The sequence below is a fragment of the Macrobrachium nipponense genome, chromosome 18 (genome assembly GCF_015104395.2).
Source record: "Macrobrachium nipponense isolate FS-2020 chromosome 18, ASM1510439v2, whole genome shotgun sequence".
Taxonomy (NCBI): Eukaryota; Metazoa; Arthropoda; class Malacostraca; order Decapoda; family Palaemonidae; genus Macrobrachium; species Macrobrachium nipponense.
Window position 1 is genome coordinate 14,600,366 of NC_087211.1, and position 25,835 is coordinate 14,626,200.

At 31.9% G+C, this 25,835-nt stretch overlaps 1 long non-coding RNA gene across 1 annotated transcript; it reads left to right on the forward strand.

Moving 5' to 3' along the window:
* The first annotated feature begins 24,477 nt into the window (after nt 1-24,477).
* Nucleotides 24,478-25,468, forward strand: LOC135196721 (uncharacterized). The gene is made up of 3 exons (XR_010310435.1): nt 24,478-24,544; nt 24,673-24,759; nt 25,319-25,468. It is a non-coding gene; the product is annotated as an uncharacterized LOC135196721 (long non-coding RNA).
* The last annotated feature ends 367 nt before the right edge of the window (nt 25,469-25,835 follow it).

Sequence of the window (25,835 nt, forward strand, 5' to 3'; positions counted from 1 at the left end):
TTCCATTAAGCCATGATTTCTACTGACTCGGTTTCCCTTTCATCTGCTCTCTCTCTCTCTCTCTCTCTCTCTCTCTCTCTCTCATACATGTGAGGGAGCACATGCATAAACACCTTAAATATTCTCTCTCTCTCTCTCTCTCTCTCTCTCTCTCTCTCTCTCTCTCTCTCTCTTAGATTTGGGAAAGAGATAAAACACCTTCCATACCTCTCTCTCTCTCTCTCTCTCTCTCTCTCTCTCTCTCTCTCTCTCTCTCTCTCTGATCTGAGGGAGAAATGAAACATAAAACAACTATTTCTCTCTCTCTCTGATCTGAGGGGGAAAGGAAACATAAAACAACTATCTCTCTCTCTCTCTCTCTCTCTCTCTCTCTCTCTCTCTCTCATTTAGCTAATAATTGCAACATGTGTATCACAACAAAACATCTACTTAAAAATCCTATGATATTTAAACAAAACAATCTATTAAATCTACTGTTTGAGAAGTGCAAAGCGTTATTTTTATTTGTCTCTGTATTTGTAATCCACAATCGCTCTCTCTCTCTCTCTAGTGAAGTTCAGAGGTTAAACAGAGATCAACCAGAGAGTAGGATTCCCTTGATACTTTCCAATCACATATATATCTGTTCGGATTCCCTCTATCGCCATAAAGTTGCAAGGCTTAGGGATTAGAATTTAAATATTATTATTGTAAATATCTCTGTAAAAGGGAAGTATTTTCATTCACTAACAATCGACAATTACTCACGTCATCTTCTAGGCAAAGTGATATTAGTAGATAGATAGCTCAAAAGATAATAAGATACCACTTGCATTAGTAATTAAAAGTTGTACACCTCTAAAATAGGTATAAAATATAATGATTAGTAAATAGCTTCTGTTTGTGTTTCTATATAATATATATATATATATATATATATATATATATATATATTATATATATCTATATATATATATATATATATATAGTATATATATATACTATGCTTAAAAAATCACAGTAGATGCACGTGACTTCATAAATAAGCGAATTCCACAGGAAAATGATAGTCAGAAATCCAAGCGCTTTCGTCTTTACTCAGACATTGTCAAGGAGTTAATGAGGTACAATTGGAGAGAGAGAAAGGTCTCAGGTACAACACAAGATCGAGAATACCAAATGGTTAGTTGTCAAATAGGTAAATATTAAAAGAGATAATCCAGGATTATCGAATATCACACGGTCACAAACCTAAACAGATTGACCCTAACCGAAAACATGTAAAAACTGAATATATTAATTTTGTTGCTTATATTTATCTACAACTTTTTTCATTATGAAAGCATCAAGTTTAAATAAACCAAGACCTAAATTTAGAACATTTCTATTATTTGACTTGATGAAACAAGATTCAATGATATTCGTTTTAACTGTGTCAATACATGGGATTAAGGCTTTTGCTTGACTCCAGTTAATAGGATGGTCTAAATCTCTCATATGTACAAATAATGCATTCGATATTTGCCCAGTTCTCACAGAATATTGATGTTGCTTAAGACGCTGTGAAAGAGATTTGCCAGTCTGTCCGTAATAGATTTTATCACACTTTTTGCAAGGAATTTCATATATGCAGCCTGGAAGATCTTTAGGAGAATTTTTGATTATTAAACTCTTGACATTAATATTACTGAAAACAACATTTATGTTAAAAAGCTTTAAAATTCTAGGAATATCTAAAAACCTTTCATCATAGGGTAATTTTAGAATGTTATTCTTACTAAATTCAAGTTTGTCATTAGTTGAATAAAATGTTTTTCTAGCTCTTTTCCATGCCACATCTACAAAAGTCCTTGGGTATTTAAGTTTTATTGCAATATCATAAATAGTTTTAATTTCAGCGTCAATAAACTGCAGGCTACAGACACGTAAAGCCCTTAGAAACATCCCAGAAAAAACAGAGAATTTAACATTTTGATGGTGATTGGAGTAGTAATGAACAAAAGAGGCAATGTTAGTTGATTTTCGAAAGACTGAAAAGGGGAAATTTCTACCATTTCTATGGACAGTTACATCAAGAAAATTCAAATGATAGAAATTTCACCTTTTCAGTCTTTCGAAAATCAGCTGGATACATATCAATGTTTTGTACAACGATAAAGGTATTGGTAAACGTGCGCTTACCCACCTTGTACTGAATATGAGTTACTCCTACTACACTTAATTCATTATTTCCAATACCCGAGAGCCTCACTCCGGACTTCTCAATAGGGAAGTTTGAAAACAACAAGTGATGAGTCTGCAGATCCATGATATTACATGGACTACCGGAATCAAAGAACAGTGTGAAGGGTCGGTGCTCTAAATTTACAGCATGCAATGTAGGGCGTAATTCATTTTTACTAATGATAGAATATTTTTGTTGGAAGTCTGCGGGGACCTGCACTGATTTTTTGGATTCGGTCGTGTGGTTCATAGGAAAATTCTGTGTCTCGCATTGATCTAGTAAATGATTAAATTTGTTATTTGATTCAAAAGATGTTGATACGAATGACCCAACATCATTCTCTTCCCCGCTGGAATTAATTACGCGGTATTTGCTTTGCTTTGCACACTCGGAAAATTCGAGTGACTCTGTGAGTTCGGGTTCGACGGCCTGGGAACAGTTACCTGAAACACGATTTGTTTGTCTGTGATTTTGAACAGCGTTGCTGTTTGCCTGTTTCTTCTTATAGTAATGAAGATTCTTCTTCTTATTGTCATTGGCAACGGTTTGCGTGTTTTTGGCATTCTGTTGTTGGTTACGTGAGAAGCAACGATTGTGTGAATGACTGGAGCTGTTATGAATCGAACAATAGCGCGTTCTACAGTCTCCAATCATATGGCCTGATCGCTTACAATTGTAACAAGTTACCCCTGCTGCGTTATTATTGACTATATTTACTTGCTGTGGTTTACTTTCATTCTTTGCAAAAAACTTGAGTAAGCAAAAGGTCGAGATCAGTGCACTTAGACATGTGATTTTTTATTTGTTTATATATGTCTAATTCCATACTGTTGGGCGTTAGCTTCTTGTCAAAACACTGTACCAGAGCTTTGGGCAACATAACTGTTATGCATGTTAAATATGTGAGCCTGATAAAAATCTTTCACGGCCATATTCCCTCTAGTAACCCAAGTGGAATTACGCAAACTATCCTGATATTCATTCAGCCGGTCAGCAATTAGTGCCGCCCTCTCTACAACATTAAGCTGAGTCATAGAGGCCTGATTAAGGATGTTCCTCAAAGCTAAAACTACGTTCAAGGCTTCTTCACCGCCATATATGGCACGTAACCTAATTTTAAATTCATCCCATGTAATCGCCTCTTGGAAAGAGACTCCTCTCAGGTACGAACCTGCATCTCTTTCAGCAAAGTCAATGAAACTTTTTGCTTCCTGTAATTGTACAGATGAGTCAGTGATGCATTTTGCTTTTAAATGAGCATCTACTAACAAGATCCAAGACTCGACACTTTGAGGTAAGAACCCATTGACCCGGCCTTGAAAGGGTGCTATTGCAGACCGTGCGCTAACCAAAGTAACAACTGGGTTGGGGTTACTGGGTGCGGGAGAACTGGCTGTATCAGTCGTTGCCATTGGGACTTTTGCTTTTTTCTTATCACTACGATTCCGAGCAATCCTATCAAAATATCTATATGAATACACTCGTCCACTGCGTTAACGCATATGCAATATAAAATAAGATAAATGTATTGCAGATAATAACAGAGTCCCCCAAAATGATAAGATTAAAAACAGATAATATGATAAAGATATTTCCGGAGAACTTCTGGAAGAAAAAAAAATTAGCAACAAAGATAAAAAGGCCTGCAGGGCGAGAATCCGTAGTTGAAGATAGATTCCTGCAAGGAAGGAAGATTAAGATTAATTGTATAACTCACCCCCAGGAATAATGGACGATCGACCTGTGTATGGAGAACACTCACTGACACACACCAAAAAGTTAATAAAGAATTGTACTTAGCTGGGTTATTTAAGAGGGAGATCATAGTGTTTTGATGACGTCACTACCTCGCCTTTCTCCCGTCCTGCTTCGCGGTTGACCAATATCTCGACTCGCCTACTGATCATGCGTTGTTTGTTTGTAGAATGATTCTCTTCCCGTTGAAGATCCTATGCAGCAGATACGTCTGGTTTGTTTCTTGAAGATATGTGTTGAAAGACGCTCACTAGACTATGCATCTCGATGAAGGACATTTCTTAGTGTTCCTAAGATGTTTTTGTGTTGCCTCTGAGTTGCTTGAAGATCCTCTTTCCTCTGTTAACTTCTGATATGTTACATTTTCTATGATTCCATAAGCTTTGGTTGACGTAGAGACGTCCGACTGCCACCAGATGTACTGGTTTCGACAAGTATCTGTTGTCTACCTCTCATCCTCGTCGAAGTGACATCGATGCAGAGAGATTTTCTAAGTTCCCATTAGTATCTTCCTTGAGTATAGAGGCGAAGACTCAAACTCGGAGTTGTCAAACTTGACATTTATTTGGAAACGACATCTCTGGAGTGGTTTTAGAGAGCTGGTCTCGATGAAGAGAAGTAGAGATCTAAGTTACAAAGTCTTGTACAAAGATAGTAGAACAAAGCTTATCTCAGCATACATAACATACAGACAGACGAACATGTGACTAGGAAGTCACGTGTTGTCTCTGCGGGTGATAAGTCACCAGTTTCTCATAGGAAGGCACTCTGACCTGTTTTACCAGACAATGCATTTTGATTACACAGGCAAATGCAAACCAGGGCGTCGCAAACACAACACAGCAGCGTCTAGCTTGCGTCCTGTTTATGAGGTCATATCACACTCCTATCTCGCTAGTGACCCCTTGGATCATGGGCTTATTTACATATATGGAAAATATGTGATTCTGAATGTAATTATTACATTTATAGTGTAGGGTTCCGGGTTGCATCCTGCCTCCTTAGGAGTCCATCACTTTTCTTACTATGTGCGCTGTTTCTAGGATCACAATCTTCTGCATGAGTCCTGGAGCTACTTCAGCCTCTAGTTTTTCCAGATTCCTTTTCAGGGATCTTGGGATCATGCCTAGTGTTCCTATGATTATGGATACAATTTCCACTGGCATATCCCATATCCTTCTTATTTTTATTTTTAGGTCTTGATACTTATCCATTTTTTCTCTCTCTTTCTCTTCAACTCTGGTGTCCCATGGTATTGCGACATCAATAAGTGATACTTTCTTCTTGGCTTCTTGATTTTGTCAATCAACGTCTCTTCTGGTCTATTTGCACATATCACCCTATCTGTTCTGATACCATAGTCCCAGAGGATCTTTGCCTGATCGTTTTCTATCACTCCCTTAGGTTGGTGTTCGTACCACTTATTACTGCAAGGTAGCTGGTGTTTCTTTCACAGGCTCCAGTGGAGGGCTTTTGCCACTGAATCATGCCTCTTTTTGTACTGGTTCTGTGCAAGTGCCAGACATTCGCTTGCTATGTGGTTTATGGTCTCATTTTTCGTACTGCACTTCCTACATATGGGAGATATGTTATTTCCATCTACCGTTCTTTGGACATATCTGGTTTTTAGGGCCTGATCTTGTGCCGCTTTTATCATTCCTTCAGTTTCCTTCTTGAACTCTTCCCTCAGTAGCCATTGCCACGTGTCATCGCTGGCTAGTTCTTTAGTCTGTCTCATGTATTGTCCGTGCATTGGTTTGTTATGCCAGTCCTCTGTTCTGCTTGTCTTTCTCCTGTCTCTGTAAATTTGTGGGTCTTCGTCTACTTTTATCAGTCCTTCTTCCCATGCACTCTTTAGCCACTCGTCTTCACTGGTCTTCATAATTGCCCCAGTGCTCTGTTCTCGATGTTGACGCAGTCCTCTATACTTAGTAGTCCCTTGCCTCCTTCCTTTCGTGTTATGTATAGTCTGTCCGTATTTGCTCTTGGGTGTAGTGCTTTGTGTATTATCATATGTTTCCTACTTTTCTGGTCTATGCTGCAAAGTTCTGTCTTAGTCCATTCCACTATTCCTGCACTGTATCTGATTACTGGCACTGCCCATGTGTTTATGGCTTTTATTATATTTCCGGCGTTGAGTTTTGACTTGAGTATCGCCTTCAGTGTCTGCATATATTCTTTCCTGATCGTGTTCTTCATCTCTTGATGTTTTATATCCCCTCCTTCCATTATTCCCAGGTATTTGTATCCTGTCTCATCTATGTGTTTGATGTTGCTCCCATCTGGTAGCTTTATCCATTCAGTCCATGTTACTTTTCCCTTTTGTATGTTGACTAAAGCACATTTTTCTATTCCAAACTCCATCCTGATGTCCCCAGATAAAATCCGTAAAGTCTGGATGAGGGTATCTATGTCCTTGATGCTCTTACCATACAGCTTGATGTCGTCCATGAACATCAGATGGTTAATTCTGTTGCCTCTTTTCTTGAGTTGGTACCCAGCATCCATCTTCTGCAGTACTATTGTCATGGGAATCATGGCTACTACGAAGAGTAGTGGGGACAGTGAGTCGCCCTGGAAGATCCCTCTCCTGATATTAACCTCTGCTAGTCTTATTCCAGAGCTTGTAAACAGAAAACTAAGATTATCAATGAAAAAATGATAAAAAAGTAGTAATAAATAGAAATGAAAATAAGATTAATAAAATAATTATATAAATTATAAAAAATAATAAAATATAAATAAATATAACGCACATAAACAATTTTTAAAATAAAAAAAATAATGAAAATAAAATAATAATATTAAAAACAAAAATAAATAAAAATAAAAATAATAATAATAATTAAAATGAAAATTAATAAAAATAGAAATATAAATAAGAATAAAATAATAATAATAAATTGAAATTGAAATATTTAAGATAAATATAAATCTAATAAAAATAAAATGAAAATTATGAAATAATAGCAAGTAAATTCAAAGTAATAAAAATATAAATAAAAAAATTTAAAATAATAAAATAAAAATAAAAACAATACTAGTAAAAATAACTAAAATAAAAATAAAAATAAAAATAATAATGAGAATATAGAATAATACAAAAAACAGTAATCTAAGGATATCAATGAAAAATAATAAACAAATAGTAGTAATATAAATAAAAAATGAAAATAAAATTAATAAAAAAAATAATTATACAAATTATGAAAATAAAACAAATAATAAAAATAAAAATAAATATAATGAACATGATAAAATCATAAAAATTAGAATAATGAGAATAAAATATTAAAATAAAAATTAATAAAAATAAATAAAAATATGAATAATAATAATTAAAATAAGCTATCAAAAATTAAAATCAATAGAATAGTAAACATATAAATAACACAATTAAAATAATAATAATTTAAAAAAAAATTTCAATAAAAATAATTTTAATAAAACAAAATAAAAATGATGAAATAATAATAAGTAAAATATAATAAAAAAAATATATATATAACATAAATATACTAAAAATAAAAATAAAACCATCCTAATAATACTAATAAAAATAAAGAAAAAATAATAATAAAACAATAATAAAAATGAAAAGAATAATAAACAGAAAACTGAAAATATCAATAAAAATAATAAAAATAGTAAGAATATACATATAAATAAAAAATTGATAAAATTAATTATATACATTATAAAAATAAAAAAGTAATAAAAAATAAAAAATAAAATAAATATAATATACATGAAAATCATAAAAATAAAAAAATTGAAAAAAATTAATAATATTAAAAATGAAAATAAAAATAAATAAAAAGAATAAATATAAAAATAATAATAATAATTACAATTAAATAATATTAAAAACAAAAATAAATAAAAATAACATAAATATCAATAAAACTAAAAGAATAACAACAATACGTTCAAATAAAAATATTTGAAATAAAAAATTAATAAAGACAATAAAAATAATGAAATATCAATAAGTAAAATATAGATAATATAAAACATAATAATAATAATAATAATAATAATAATAATAATAATAATAATAATAATAATAATATAATAATAATAAAATACAAAAAGGCAAAGTAACGAGAACTGAAGGGATAAAGCTACCAGATGGGAGCAACATCAAACACATAGATGAGATAGGATACAAATACCTGGGAATAATGGAAGGAGGGGATATAAAACACCAAGAGATGAAGGACACGATCAGGAAAGAATATATGCAGAGACTCAAGGCGATACTGAAGTCAAAACTCAACGCCGGAAATATGATAAAAGCCATGAACTATGGGCGCAGTGCCTAATCAGATACAGCGCAGGAATAGTGGAATGGACGAAGGCAGAACTCCGCAGCATAGATCAGAAAACCAGGAAACATATGACAATACGCAAAGCACTACACCCAAGAGCAAATACGGACAGACTAAGGAAGGAGGGAGAGGACTACTAAGTATAGAGGACTGCGTCAACATCGAAAACAGAGCACTGGGGCAATATCTGAAAACCAGTGAAGACGAGTGGCTAAAGAGTGCATGGGAAGAAGGACTAATAAAAGTAGACGAAGACCCAGAAATATACAGACAGGAGAATGACAGACAGAACAGAGGACTGGCACAACAAACCAATGCACGGACAATACATGAGACAGACTAAAGAACTAGCCAGCGATGACACATGGCAATGGCTACAGAGGGGAGAGCTAAAGAAAGAAACTGATGGAATGATAACAGCGGCACAAGATCAGGCCCTAAGAACCAGATATGTTCAAAGAACGATAGACGGAATTAACATCTCTCCCATATGTAGGAAGTGCAATACGAAAAATGAAACTACAAACCACATAGCAAGCGAATGCCCGGCACTTGCACAGAACCAGTACAAAAAGAGGCATGATTCAGTAGCAAAAGCCCTCCACTGGAGCCTGTGCAAGAAACATCAGCTACCTTGCAGTAATAAGTGGTACGAGCACCAACCTGAGGGAGTGATAGAAAACGATCACGCAAAGATCCTCTGGGACTATGGTATCAGAACGGATAGGGTGATACGTGCAAACAGACTAGACCAGACTAGACGTGACGTTGATTGACAAAGTCAAGAAGAAAGTATCACTCATTGATGTCGCAATACCATGGGACACCAGAGTTGAAGAGAAAAAGAGGGAAAAAATGGATAAGTATCAAGATCTGAAAATAGAAATAAGAAGGATATGGGATATGCCAGTGGAAATCGTACCCATAATCATAGGAGCACTAGGCACGATCCCAAGATCCCTGAAAAGGAATCTAGAAAAACTAGAGGCTGAAGTAGCTCCAGGACTCATGCAGAAGAGTGTGATCCTAGAAACGGCACACATAGTAAGAAAAGTGATGGACTCCTAAGGAGGCAGGATGCAACCCGGAACCCCACACTATCAATACCACCCAGTCGAATTGGAGGACTGTGATAGAAAAAAAAAAAAAATAAATAAATAAATAATAATAATAATAATAATAATAATAATAAGCAGAAAACCAAGAGTAATATCAATAAAAAATAAAATTAAAATAAAAGAAAAAGAAAATTAATATAAATAAAAAAATACAAATAAATTTAAATAAAATAATTAATAAATCATAAAAATAAAAAATAAAAACAATAATAAAAGAAATATAATTCACATATAAACAAAAATAAGTGTAATAATAATAATCAAATGATATGAAGAAATAAAAATAAAATTAATGAAAATAAAAATAACAATAAACATACAATAGTAAAAATAAAAATAAAATAATATATTAAAAATATAGATATATAAAATGATAATAAAAATAAAATATTAGTAATAACTTTGATAATAGAAAATAAAATTATAAACAGAAAGGAAAAAAATGAAAGAAAAATTTAAATATAATATAAATTCAAAATAATAATGATAATTATAAAGTTAAAAATAGTAAAATAATATATAGTATCCAGAGAGAGAGAGAGAAAGAGAGAGAGAGAATGACTTTGATGACTATGATTTCATATTTTATCTGTAAAAATTTAAATATAAAAATATACACTGATCTTCACCCTACTTGCGTAAATGGCCCGCCCCCATAGGCGCTCTATTACCCTTTTCAAGTAGTGTTAAGAAATATTCAGAAGACTTCGAATAAAATGTAACACTGAAAAACTCTAGGGGTTATACAACGAATGTTTACCTACAGACTCTGGCATCTTTTGAATAAAATTAAAATAGTCTTTCATAATTACCTATATTTCAGACAATGCCAACCTCCGGTGCGTTGTCCAGCAGTTTAAGCAATATTGAGAAAATCATAATTATAAAAACAAACCTACTTAGAATTACTGCAGCTGAGGCAGCAATTACTTTTAATTTAAAACGTTGTAAAGATGGTTTACTTCCAGAATAAAGGTAAGAATAATGAAAATATAACAACAACAAAAATAAATAAAATAAAATAAAAATAATAAAAATTAAATATAAATGAAATATTAAAATAAAGATGAAATTAATAATTATAAATATATAAATATAAAATTGTGAATAAAAAATAAAATAAAAAATATATGAAACCATATTCATATAAAAATTATTAGTAAAATGATGATAATAACATTTCAAAATACAAATAATAAATCTAAAAATGAGATAAAATAAAACAGTAAAATAATATTATTCGTGAAAATCAGATTAATAATAATAAAAATAAAAGTAAGACAATGATAGTAACAATTTTGTAAATAAAAATAATAATATTAAAGGGGAAATTACGATAATAAAAATAATAGCTAAACAAAATTAATATAATAATAATAATAATAATAATAATAATAATAATAATAATAATAATAATAATAATAATAATAATAATAATAATAATAATAATAATAAAATGAAAATAATCAAAATATAAATTCTTTAATAGAAACAAAATTAAAAATAATGAAATAAAAATAATGAAAACCAGAATAAAAATAAAAATAAAAACAATAACAATGAAAAAATTAATAAAGAAATACAACAAAATACTAGTAACAATAATAATATAAAAATTAGATTAATAAGTAAAAATAATAATGAAAAATAAAACCATGATGAGAAATATAAAACTGAAAATAATATCAATAAAAAATAAAATAATAATAATAAAAAAGTAAAAATAATGGTAATAAAAATAAAGATAAAAAATAAAAATTAAGTAAAAACATAAAATAAAAATATAAAAATAAAAATAATAAAACAATATAAATATAAATAAATATAATAAACACAAATATAAGAATAATAAAAATATATATGAAAAGAAAATATATCATAATAATAATAATAGTAAATATTCAAAATAAAAATAATAAGAATTTATATAAAATAATTAAAATAAACAAATAAAAACGATAAAACATTAGTAATAATTTTGAAAAAAAAAATTAAAATATATAATAAACATGAAGGTAAAAATAATGAGAATAAAAATAAAAATGATGAAATAAAAATAATACAAATAAAAATATAAATTTTAAAAATATAAATATATACCAAATATATAAGTAAAATTAATAAAATAATAATAATGAGAAATTCAAGGTAAAAATAAAATAAAAATAATTAATAAATAGAAATTATGAAAATAAAGATAAAAATGGCAAAATAATATGTAGTAATAATTTTGAAAATAAAATATAAAAAAAATGAAAATGAAAATAATGAAATAATAAGGAAAATATAAATAATAAAAATAAAAATAAAAAAAATAAAAAATAATAAATGATAAAATAAATATAAAATAAAAACAATACTATTTACAATAATAACTTTTAAAATAGAAATAAAAATAATAAAGGGAACAATACAATAATGGTAATGATCATTAAACTAAGTATAATATGAATAAAAAATTCTGATAAAATATAATCAAAAATAAGAGTAATATAATAATAATAAAGAATAAAACTAGTATAAATAATTATATAAATAATAAAAATATATATAAAAATAACTACAATAAAAATAAATTTAAAACACATAAAAACATGAATAATAATAATTGATAGAAATAATAATAATAAATAAAAATATATTAAAATAATAATAATAATAATAATAATAATAATATAATAATAATAATAATAATAATAATAATAAAATAATAATAATAATAATAATAATAATAATAATAATAATAATAATAATAATAATAATAATAATAATAATAATAATAATAATAATAATAATAATAATAATAATAATAATAATAATTAAAGTAATATTAAGAGGAAAAATAAAAATAAATACAAAATGATAAATAAAAATAGATTAAAATAATAATAACAATTTTAAACAAACAAATAAAGATATAAAAATAATTTAAAATATAATTTTAATAAATTTGTTAATGAAAATTAAAATGATAAACATTAAAGTAAATCAAATTTAAATTATGCATTTTTTGGGGCTCTCTTGACAACTATTCCATGAAAGACATCCTTTTCTGAATTTATGCATTTTGCAAAAATAAAAACTCCCAAATTAAAAATATCTCGTAAAGATTGGCAGGTAATAGCATCGCCATCTATTGAGTGGATTTGTAGGGTAATCTCAGTGCATCTCATCTTAACATAAAAAATATCAATTTTTTCTTCTATGTTTTTAAGACCATTGCGAATTGTCAGTCCCCTAAGAAAAATAGGGAAAGATTTATGTTATCCTTCAGATATATTAGATATTTCTTATAATGAAGCCCACAAAAAGTTTTATAGTGTAACACGGAGAAAGAAAATTCTAAGAACATTCTCAGTTTGCCTTATTTTAACGGATTTGAAACCATTAAATCATCGCTAAAAGCCTACAAGGTCAATCTTGTTTTTTCCTATAATAACACACTAAAAGGAATGTTAATAAAAAATGGCCCTAGAGAAAGCAACAACAAAATATATAAAATTCCATCTATGGACTGTCCCTCATTTTATGTCGGACAGTCGAGCAAGGGCTTAGAAATAAGGTTAAGCTAGCATAAATATTCTGTAAAAACTGAGCAAACATCTAATGTAATATTCAATCATTTAAGTGAAAACAACCACCGAATAAATTGGATTGGTAGTTCAGTAATTGCAAGGTCAAAAGATGACTTATCATGAAATCTTTTAGAATCTGCTTTAATACAACTTACTTCTCATTATAATTTCAATATTAGTCGTTGCCTGTTTCATTTCGACCCTTGTATTTGTAACATGTTTAAGAATGACCTCAAAGATATAATTACAGACTTAAATAAAAATAAGTTGCCTTAGAGATATCTTCGTTGTAAATGTATGTTTAATATGTATTGTGAATATGTATTGTGAATATGTTTTTGTTTACCAAAGTTCTGAATAGCTGTCACCTATAATACTTTAATTGTCTTGTCCTTGTGTATGAGCAGATTGTCTTAAACTTTCAATTGTACCCATGTTTACGCTTGTTTGGGGAGGTTACTCATCTTCCAGGTGTGTCGTATTTTAGGTACTAATCTATTTATAATCCCTATCTGTCAGTCATACGACCTTTCTTATATTGTCATTTCCTCATGTAAGTCAGTTCATCTGCTAAGTAAAGGACGTTTGAACGTCGAAAGATCTCGCGGAAACTCCGTTGTTTAGTTTCCCTCGTGGCATATACCTTTATTTATATATATATATATATATATATATATATATATATATATATATATATATATATATATATATATATATATATATTATATATATATATATATATATATAATATATATATATATATATATCTAATAAAAGGAGCCCATAAAAACACCAAAATATAGAGAGAAAAGTACTATATTTCAGAGACTGTTGTCTCTCTCTTCAGGTATACGAATGAGAAAAGTTTACAGAAACAATTTAGGTCACCCCCATTGATAATCTTCCTTTAATCTTCTTAAGCGTTGGTTGAATGAAAACCTTGTCGATCACATCTGAAATCCATGCTCCTTTTGAGATGTTCATTACCTGCCTCTCTTTTATTAAGGCCGATTCCATCATTTGACTCTTGTACCGGCAAATGATGGAATCGGCCTTAATAAAAGAGAGGTAGGTAATGAACATCTCAAAAGGAGCATGGATTTCAGATGTGATTGACAAGGTTTTCATTCAACCAACGCTTAAGAAGATTAAAGGAAGATTATCAGCGGGGGTGACCTAAATTGGCTTACCTGTGGTTGGATCTCTTGGTATTAATACCACCTTTTCTGTTAACTTTTCTCATTCATATACCTGAAGAGAGAGACAGCAGTCTCTGAAATATAGTACTTTTCTCTCTATATTTTGGTGTTTTTATGGGCTCCTTTTATTAAATGGAATTCTGTTGTAACAGAACATTTTTACATATATATATATATATATATATATATATATATATATATATATATATATATATATATATATATATATATATATATTATATATATATATATATATATATATATATATATATATATATATATATATATATATATATATATATATATATATATATATATATATATATATATATATATATATATCTATATATATATATATATATATATATATATATATATATATATATATATATATATATTATATATATATATATATATATATATATATATATATATATATATATATATATATACATACATATATAAAGACGTACTATGTGTGCTATCAATAACAAGAATAATAAGTATTAATATTTAATATTTTCATTATTACCCATGATTTACTTATCGATAATAAAAATACATCAATTTATTTCTCAAAAATCAAAATATTGAATATCAAGTGAAATACTTACTTTGCTAAAAAAGAAAAAAAAGTGCCTGGTCTGAGACACTTTCTTTCACACAATTTTCATCGAATAAAAATTGTGGCTTTGCACTCTGATTTCTGGACTCGAGGCTCAAAGTTGATAATGTATACTTCCGACGCGAATAATGATTGCCACTCTGATAAATGGAGGAACTCTCTATGGAGAATATCTTAGGGAGGAGGGATGATTAATCTCTCTCTCTCTCTCTCTCTCTCTCTCTCTCTCTCTCTCTCTCTCTTCAATATTACGTCCTCAATTTTCGAGGGAGCTGGAGCCCTCCAATCATTTATTAGTATTCCAGGACGAATAATGCTCTACCTTACGACTTATGTAAAGGAGCTCACCTTCATTTGAATAAAATAACTCTGAAGGTAGAACTAATTCTTCTCATCATTTCCCCAAATAATACCTCTACGTTTGTTCGTCCATGATTTGCCTAAACCGAAGAAGAAGAATGTTTTGATGATTCATGCGGGAAGTGAAAGACTATTATTATTATTATTATTATTATTATTATTATTATTATTATTATTATTATTATTATTATAAGGGAAAAACCCCATTATCTCTCAACCCCACGGTGCTAATCCCCAGGTAACTTCACCTAACTTGACCCAATTGTCCCTCAACCACACAGTGCTAATCCCCAGGTAACCTAACCTAACCTAACCCCATTGTCCCTCAACCTAACCTAACCCCATTGTCCCTCAACCCCACAGTGCTAATCCCCAGGTAACCTAACCTAACCTAACCCCATTGTCCCTCAACCTAACCTAACCCCATTGTCCCTCAACCCCACAGTGCTAATCCCCAGGTAACCTAACCTAACCTAACCCCATTGTCCCTCAACCTAACCTAACTCCATTGTCCCTCAACACCTAGCTAACCTAACCTAACCTAACCTAACCTAAACCAAACTAACCTAACCTAACTTAACCTAACCTAACCCCATTGTTCCTCAACACCTAGCTAACCTGACCTAACTTACCCAACCCTAACCTAACCTAACCTAACCTAACCCTGATTTCAACCCTCACCCCAAAACTCCTCATACTCTATGGGAGGTATAAACACTGATTTCAAACCTAACCCCAAAACTCCTCATACTCTATGGGAGGTATAAACACTGATCACCCCAACCCCAAAAACTCCTCATACTCTTATGGGAGGTATAAACTCGATTTCAAACCTAACCCCAAAACTCCTCATACTCTATGGGAGGTATAAACACTGATTTCAAACCTAACCCCAAAACTCCTCATACTCTATGGGAGGTATAAACACTGATTTCAAACCTAACCCCAAAACTCTTCATACTCTATGGGAGGTCTAAACACTGATTTCAACCTTAACCCCAAAAGTCCTCATACTCTATGGGAGGTTGAATGGAAAATCAGATCCCAAGGTAGCCAAACCTAACCTAGCCTAACCTAACGTAACCCAACCCTAACCCAACCTAACCTAACCTAACCAATAACCTAACCCCAAAGTACCTCATACTCTATGGGAGGTTAAATGGAAAATCAGATCCCCAGGTAACCAAACCTAACCTAACCTAACCAAACCTAACCTAACCCTAACCCCAAAACTATGGAAAATCAGATTCCCAGATAGCCAAACCTAACCTAACCTAACCCAACCTAACCTAACCTAACCTAACCTAACCTAACCCTAACCCCAAAACTATGGAAAATCAGATCCCCAGGTAGCCAAACCTAACCAAACCTAACCTAACCTAACCCTAACCTAACCTAACCCTAACCCCAAAACTATGGAAAATCAGATCCCCAGGTAGCCAAACCTAACCAAACCTAACCTAACCTAACCCAACCTAACCTAACCTAACCTAACCTAACCCAACCTAACCTAACCTAACCTAAACCTAAACCAAACCTAACCTACCCTAACCAACCTAACCTAAACCCAACCTAACCTAACCTAACCTACCAAACCTTAACCTAACCTAACCAAACCTAACCTAACCCTAACCCCAAAACTTGGAAATCAGATCCCCAGGTAGCCAAAACCTCCAAACCTAACCTAACCAACCCAACCTAACCAACATAACCTAACCTAACCCTAACCTAAACCTACCTAACCTAAAACCTAACCCTAACCCAACCCTATGGAAAATCCCTAACCTCCAAACCCTAAACCTAACCTAACCCTACCCCAAAACCTCCTTGCCAAAATCATATCCTCAGGTAACCTAACCTAACCTAACCTAACCTAACCTAACCCAACCCAACCTAACCTAATCTAACCTAGCCCTAACCCTAACCCTAAAACTCCTCATACTCTATGGGAGGTAAAAACCCTGATTTTAACCCTAACTCCAAAATTCCTCATACTCTATGGGAGGTAAAAGTCCCGATTTCAAACCTCACCCCCGAATTCCCTCCACTAGCCACCCTCCCCCCCCCTTCCCTGATGATGTTTTAAAACTTGATATCACAAGTTCCAAAATGTCCCCCAAATTCACTCCCAAACGCAAATTATTTTAAGTCAATAGGGAACTCTGAAAATTAACTTAATAAAACCCATACAAAGTTATACAAGAATACACTGGAAAAGGTGTACAAGACAATACATAGACATGATATACATTCGTTTTACGAAAATAATACATCATCGAGACACATTGCTAGTATATACCACAAACATATTCCCCAGTTTCCCGATCATGTGTGAAAGGTTAGGTTAGGTTAGGTTTGGCTACCTGGGGATCTGATTTTCCATAGTTTTGGGGTTAGGGTTAGGTTAGGTTAGGTTTGGCTACCTGGGATCTGATTTTCCACTTAACCTCCCATAGAGTATGAGGTACTTTGGGGTTGGGTTGAAATCAATGTTTAGACCTCCCATAAAGTATGAGTAGTTTTGGGGTGAGAGTTGAAATCAGGGTTTTTATTTCCCATAAAGTATGAGGAATTTTGGGGTTAGGGTTGAAATCAGGGTTTTTACCTTCCATAGAGTATGAGGAGTTTTGGGGTTAGGGTTAGGGTTAGGTTAGGTTAGGTTAGGTTAGCTTGGGTTAGGTTAGGTTTGGCTACGTGGGGTTCTGATTTTCAATTTAACCTCCCATAAAGTATGAGGTACTTTGGGGTTAGGGTTGAAATGAGGGTTTTTACCTCCCATAGAGTATGAGGACTTTTTGGTTAGGGTTGAAATCAGCACTGACTCACAGCAGTCAACCAACTGGCTACTAATATCTAGTACTGTTACTCTCTCTCTCTCTCTCTCTCTCTCTCTCTCTCTGTCTCTCTCTCTCTCTCTCTCACATCCATACAATCAAATTCCAGTTGCAGAATCCCCATCTGTTCCCAATCGACTCTACTTAAGCGGACCCTTTCCCCTCTTATTCTCTGTGTAAATTCAAACACTATTCTATTAGCCATCAATATGTAACGCAGAGGCAAACATAGGTGAAATAATTCCTTATATGTATCATTATCAATTATCTAAATGATTTGGCATCTTTGTTATGTATTTTAATCCTATTTTGCAAGAAACGGTACAGTATTACTACGAATATCACATAGTGGGTTCAAGTTGCTGAAAAAAATATTATAAAAGCGTCGTTATCGTCTACCCAATGCCATTCGAGCACTTCGGCAGCCAGCCAGAGTTGGAATATGGTTAGTCTTAGTGTATCTTAGGACATAACGCTACCAGAGCTGGGCCCTAATTTGAGTGTGAAATCTCCGGTAGAATGGGCAGCTTAGCATTTAGAGACTATACCCACATGCAATTTCAGTTAATGCTTCTGGGATTCGCTATTGTTGGCCCTGGATGCTTCTCTGGATTTACATACACAGATTTAGCCCAACTGACTTTAGGGGCAATCTGCGGCCGTTACAGATGAAACGATCCAAGTAGGAAGTTGGGAAGGATGAGAATATGAACGTTGTTTAATTGACTGATGATTCTATTCACATCCATATCCAACGTTATATTAAATTGGGCTCTGCTGCGTATAATTATACCTGTGACGACTGCTGCTGTTCAAATAATGTTGACAGTAATAATCGGGAGAAAGGTTCTGAACAGAATGAAACCTTCCACTTCAACACCTCTGAACTGACTAGACATTTCACCATCAGATCAAAAGCAAATCTTCCCCGTGTTATTGTCTCTCGTCTCGCACCATCATCTCTCATGAGAGATAAAAATTGAATGAAGGTACGACTCAGGCGACAAGGGCCATCAGAAGACGCGAAATTTATAAACCTCTTTACGGATATAGACTTATTGCGACGTTTATGGAACACCTGTCTGGTCTAGCCACGTTAAAAAAAAAAAACGCACGTTCCCTGTTTTTCTGACTCATCATCATTTTATGCCAAGGTGAGTTGTGAATTCAGTGAAGGAAATTAAAAAATAATATTGCAAAAAGCTGTTATGTCCATGGAAAACAATTCGTAATAGGGCTCATTAATCCATCGGAACTCGAAAAATAAATTCCATCTTTGCTCATAATACTAGCTTTATTTTTTTCATGAGTAGATGAACAGAATTACTCACTGTTATGGGGCAATTTCATTAATACTTGACTGACTGCTTACTGCACCGAAGTCAGTGCCAGGAACTTATTTAAAGATGGCGAAATATTGTTAACAAGGGTGTTTCCAGGCGTTGGCAGAAGCTAAAACATTTTGTATGTTGTCTCTTTTAGAAAGAAAATGATATCGGGTGGTATGGATAATTGTACTTTTCTGAACACTTACCACTTATTATAAATATTGTGCTCCCTTCAAAATGAATGTTAATACCGAACGCTTTTTAATAAAAAAATGCAATATTTAGTTTGTATGGTCTCTTTAAGAGTGATATTGCTACAGGGTTGTATGCAGAATTACACTTTTCCGACCACTTATCACAAATTAAAAATATTATGCCCGACATCGAAATTAAAGTTATTACCGAAAGTTCTAAAAAAAAGAAGTGAAGATCATGTTACCAATCAAATAATAATATAAAGTCGTAAAGTAGCATGTGACATATGATTTCGTAAATTGTAAAATACAATACCAATCAATATTTTTTACTCCCCCTCCCACACAGTCTGATAAAAACGTTTTCGACTGTCAGTGAGTCCAATGAATCTCAGTAAAGCCTCAATTTGCATTTGGGGATACTCGAATAAATTCTCATTTATCTCTATATCTCTGCATATTTCATCATTTCCGTCAATTGGTCGTTCGAAAAGAAGATAAATGCAACAGTAGCATTTATTATCATGCATGATAATAAATGCTCTGTTGCATTTATCTTCTTTTCGAACGACCAATTGATGGAAATGATGAAATATGCAGAGATAAATCAGAATGTGGTTTTTATCATGAGAGAGAGAGAGAGAGAGAGAGAGAGAGAGAGAGAGAGAGAGAGAGAGAGAGAAAGAGAGAGAGAGACCGAGAAGAGAGAGAGAGAGAGAGAGAGAGAGAGAGATAAATTTCTGATGTTAAAAGGTGATATGGTATATATGTGTGTGTGTGTATATATATATATATATATATATATATATATATATATATATATATATATATATATATATATAACCTTTTAACTTCAGAAATTTATCTCTCTCTCTCTCTCTCTCTCTCTCTCTCTCTCTCTCTCTCTCTCTCTCTCTCTCTCATGAAAAAAAACCGCAATGCCTCCAGAAGCTGAATTAGGTAATGGGATTCAAAAGTCTAATGACCCGAAAAAGATCAACTCACCCGTTTACCAGGTCTGGCCGATGCCAGTATTTTATAGCAGTTCGTTTCACCTCACTCTCGAGAGGTGCAATTCCTAAAAAATGTAGAAGCGAGAGAGAGAGAGAGAGAGAGAGAGAGAAGGGAGAGAAGAATAGAAGAGAGAGAGAGAGAGAGAGAGAGAGAGAGTTTATAATTTTCATGTCTTGAAACGACTTTTCTCATTTTCTTCCTTATCACATTACAGAAGTAATTATACATTAGCTGAAGACTTAGCAATGATAATGATTTTAGCTTCGAAAGCACTACTAACTGGAAGCATTAAGTAAGCCACGTGTCACTTGTCAATACATCAAGTACTATGTGGACTACGAAATTTATCTTATTATTATAGTTCTGCGTTTTAGCTCAAAGGATGTTTCATGTTTTAGTAATAAGTCAATGACCTATTTATAGCCAGAATGCTATGCCACCTATTTATTTATATCGAGTATGTGAACTACGATACTTTTCTTATTATTATAGACCTCTTTAGCTTAACGGATAATTTCATGATTTATTAATAAGTGAATGACTTATTTAGAACCAGAGCTATGTATTCCTACCATCTACCTACTAAAGAAATAAGCGTCTTCGCTTACACTGTATTATATTATCTTCATCCTTCACCGCTTTGTGAATGGAAAACTAAAGATGTTTTCCCTTAAACGATGTAATTTTGTATCTGCTTGGCATCGCGTTTGACCCATTTTGACGTTTCACTTCGCAGTGAAAGACAATCACCCTTTTCATATTCTACCTTTCATTTTCAGTTATCAACAAAAACGACATCTCTCCTGCCTTCCATGCACATAATCTCGGTTAACATTGTCTCTCCAGCAACGTCAAAATTAAGGAGCGAATAACATCGCTTAACAAGTTTCCCAAAGGCCTCTATACATCGTAATGAGGGCGTCTAATTAAAGATAATGAGACCACGTTACCCTAATGGATATTTCTATCCCTCATAAGTCACGGATTAATCTGAACTAGGTCAGGATAACTCATCTAATATCAGCATTATCTGAGGTTAATGGTTTGTGGAAGACTTCCTGCATTGTGTCAACTTTGGCTTTTTGTTGGGAAAACCTCCTTTTCGTCATTTTGGCCCCCAACAAATATCAATTCTGCCCAACAAAGATGTATTATTCGTGATCATAAAGCCGTTTCCCATAGTTGAATGCTTGTTACATATAAATAAGGGTTAATCTTCTGAATAATAATAATAACAATAATGAATGAGTTTCTTTCTAACAGCAGGTATAGTATACAGTTCATTTATTCAATGAACTTTGGACAGCTGCTGTATAAATTGACCGCTGCTATAATAATAATAATAATAATCATAATAATAATAATAATAATAATAATAATAATAATAATAATAATAATAATAATAATATAATAGTAACAACAATGGGTGAAACTGGCTCTAGAATGAATGAAAGTATTACAAGGTGTGTGTATATATATATATATATATATATATATATATATATATATATATATATATATATATATATATATATATATATATATATATATGTATATATGTGTTTTGTGTGTGTGTGTGTGTAGAGAGAGAGAGAGAGAGAGAACTATAAAGGCCATAAGAAAGAACTGACAATTATGTTGGTACACGTCCTCCATTTCCACTTCTTTGAAATTTACGTTTTTTTCCTTTTTTTTTTTTTTTTTTTTTGCCTCCTTGTCAGACAAGGTCACCTTCATTCCCAGAAGTAAAAAAAAAAAATATTTCCCTCCCTTACATTTCTCTCCTCACCTCCTGGACTGTGCTTCAACACGGCCTCTTTTCTCTTCGAAATGTTCTTGCAGAGATAGAAGATTGCGCCGGCATTCCTCTTTTCTAAGTTGGTTTCGAAAGAGAAAATTACAACTCATCTTTGGACGGTATTGAGCCAAAAGAAAAGTAGGGAAATTACCCCAAGAAAACTTTCCCGAGGAGAAGGAGGAGGAATTTGAAAGTCCCTTGAGAACAGCTGTTATAGGACCAGAGAGGAACTTCACTTGGCCTTTGTATGTATTTTTATATTTCGTTTGATGGGATTTAGGTGGAAGAATTTCACTTTAACGAACATTTTTCGTAATGGACGATATCCCTTAGAAATGGGACAGAAAAATGAAAGAAAATCTCGCTCCTTTTTCTATAGTCATTCTAATGAAAGAGTACAAAGCCAACACGAAACAATTAAATTCATCTAGGCATTTGATACTTCAAAGTTTAATCCTTATCATTTTACTCTCTCAGTCTTCACGTTGCGCGAAATGCATGAAGTACCTAAATGCTATTTGATACTGTTTGGAAAAAATAATAAGTTTTTCTCCAGTAAGAACATACCTCTATTTCTTTTTCAAGCGCACAGAGGCGTGCATAAATATAATATTTGCAGTTTCGATTTCATAATTATGTGAACATTATCGCAAAGAACTTTATTAATTCTAATTTTTTTAAATATTTACATATTTCCTTAACGTCAGCTCACGCCACCTGGCAATGCGAAGTTTGATATTTGATATAACATTATTATCCGAGATATTTGTATATAATGAATTTTTTACTATTTATATATTTCATAAACGTTGAGCCGCCTCATTTGGCTGTGCGAACTTTGATATTTGATATCACATTTGCTGTCAGGATTTAGTCACCATACGAATATTATCCGCAAAATTTTTAAATTCAGAATTTCAGAACTTAGATTTAGTATACAACATTTGCTTATCGGAATTAATAACCTCACGAATATTGTCCCAGATATTTGTAAATTCTGAAAGGCTAAGCGAACTTTGATATTGGATTCGACTCTTAAAACAATAAGACAGCCAGGCTGTCAGCGAGCCGTGAAATGCTTCTGAAGAGAACTTCCCAAGCAAATCGGTAGGCATCCATCTGCTTGCTTGCGGAAGAAGAAGAAGAAAAAAGGCCGATTGACAGAAAAGCAATGTTGCTTTGGAATGTTGTTTTTTCGGAGTCTAACAGAAGATTAATAGAAAATATCTTCTGCAAAAATCTCGGGAAATTCTCGATTTTCTAAAGATGGAGGAACCTCTGTCCTCTACGGCATGTTAAACAAATATTGATATAAGCAAGAAATGAAAGTATGACTAAGTTAACTTAGATTCAAACGATGTGTCATCAAATCATCGTCTTATCGACAGGGTTGTAAAATCACTCTATGAAGAGAACGAATGTTTGCGAGAAATTTTTAAAATACGAATTAAAATACATCTTGTATGTTGTCCATGAACTCTCTCTCTCTCATATATATATATATATATATATATATATATATATGTGTGTGTGTGTGTGTGTGTGTGTGTGTGTGTGTGTGTGTGTGTGTACATTATATATATATACATATATATATATATATATATATATATATATATATATATATATACATATATATATCATACATATATATATATATATATATATATATATATATATATATATATATATATATATATATATATATATATATATATATATATATATTCTTCATCGCTGGTGGGCTAATCCTCGATGAAATAGGTACGGGGATACGGAAGGACATGGCACATTACATGATTCTTTATTGCTAGCGACGTTTCGAGACAAAGTCCCATCTTCAGGCTAAAGGCAAGAAATAAATATTACATCATTACCAAACAATTAGGAATGTTAACGTAAAATTATTATAAATTAAAGTATTTCTAAGTAAAATTACGAATCAAAAAATCTCAAAGAATGAGTATTACATCAATACAAAACATATTCAAGAAAAGGAAATGTAAAATCATAAAAAAATTAAAATATATGTAAGTAAAATATGAATAAAAACATTAAACAGAATATATGTATATATAAATATATATTAAAATTAAAATGAAGAAAATACCTTGCTCAAGCAGAGTCCCGCCGTTCCGTGTCAGGACGGTGGAAAAAAGTCAAGAAGGAGGCAAAGAACAAAGTGACGTGTCTTCATGCTATATACAAAGGTACTGAGGTAGTATGGTTGTTAAGTGAAGGTACCAGTTTCTTAATTGTCAAACTTTCAAGAACGAGGAGGTGGTGTTCATATGATGACGTCATAATGACGTCATCATAATCTATCTCTGCCCTACAGATTCTGGCGTGATTCCTAATATTTGATTGTTCAGGGGTGGATAATTTGCTGCCCTGACACGGAACGGCGGGACTCTGCTTGAGCAAGGTATTTTCCTCATTTTTAATATTTTTATATTTATATATGCATAAATTCTGTTTAATGTTTTTATTCGTAATTTTACTTAGATATATTTTAATTTTTTTATGATTTTACATTTCCTTTTCTTGAATATGTTTTGTATTGATGTAATACTCATTCTTTGAGATTTTTTAATTCGTAATTTTACTTAGAAATACTTTAATTTATAATAATTTTACGTTAACATTCATAATTGTTTGGTAATGATGTAATATTTATTTCTTGCCTTTAGCCTGAAGATGGGACTTTGTCTCGAAACGTCGCTAGCAATAAAGAATCATGTAATGTGCCATGTCCTTCCGTATCCCCGTACCTATATATATATATATATATATATATATATATATATATATATATATATATATATATATATATATATATATATATATATATATATATATATATAGATATTTATATATATGATTGACCATGTTTATTTGAACAAAATATCCAATTTTACGATAATTCAGGAGCTGATCCTACAACGTTTTACACCCATCCATTAGCGACCAAATTTATATTCCAGACTTACTTCTAATACCCCCACAACTATGAAAAAACCTTAACCGGAGAACTGAAGGCTATTACCGATTATAATCCTGTCCAGCAAAAGGTCCTCCAACAGGCGTGAAAGCCTGACCAAACCAGATAATGGAGATGAGAAAAGTTACCACTGGATCCTGTGAGTTCCTGCTTTTATCCCATAATGAAAATTGTCAGCGCCACCCAGGATAATCTCGTAACTTAAAAGGCAACGAGACGAAAGGGGTTTAATTTTGAAATATTTAATTAGTCTACCAAAATGGACGAGGGTCAGAGAGAGAGAGAGAGAGAGAGAGAGAGAGAGAGAGAGAGAGAGTAAAACACGGTGTTCTCATTAAATTTTGGTTAGCAGATTGAATGAAAGATTCCTAATGGGAATCCCATTAGCAAATGAACCAGTCATTGGGTAAGATAAGGATTCTGAACCGAAAAAATTATTACGTTATGAGATTTAAAAGCAATGCGTTTATTCCCAATTCAACCATATATCATATAAAAGG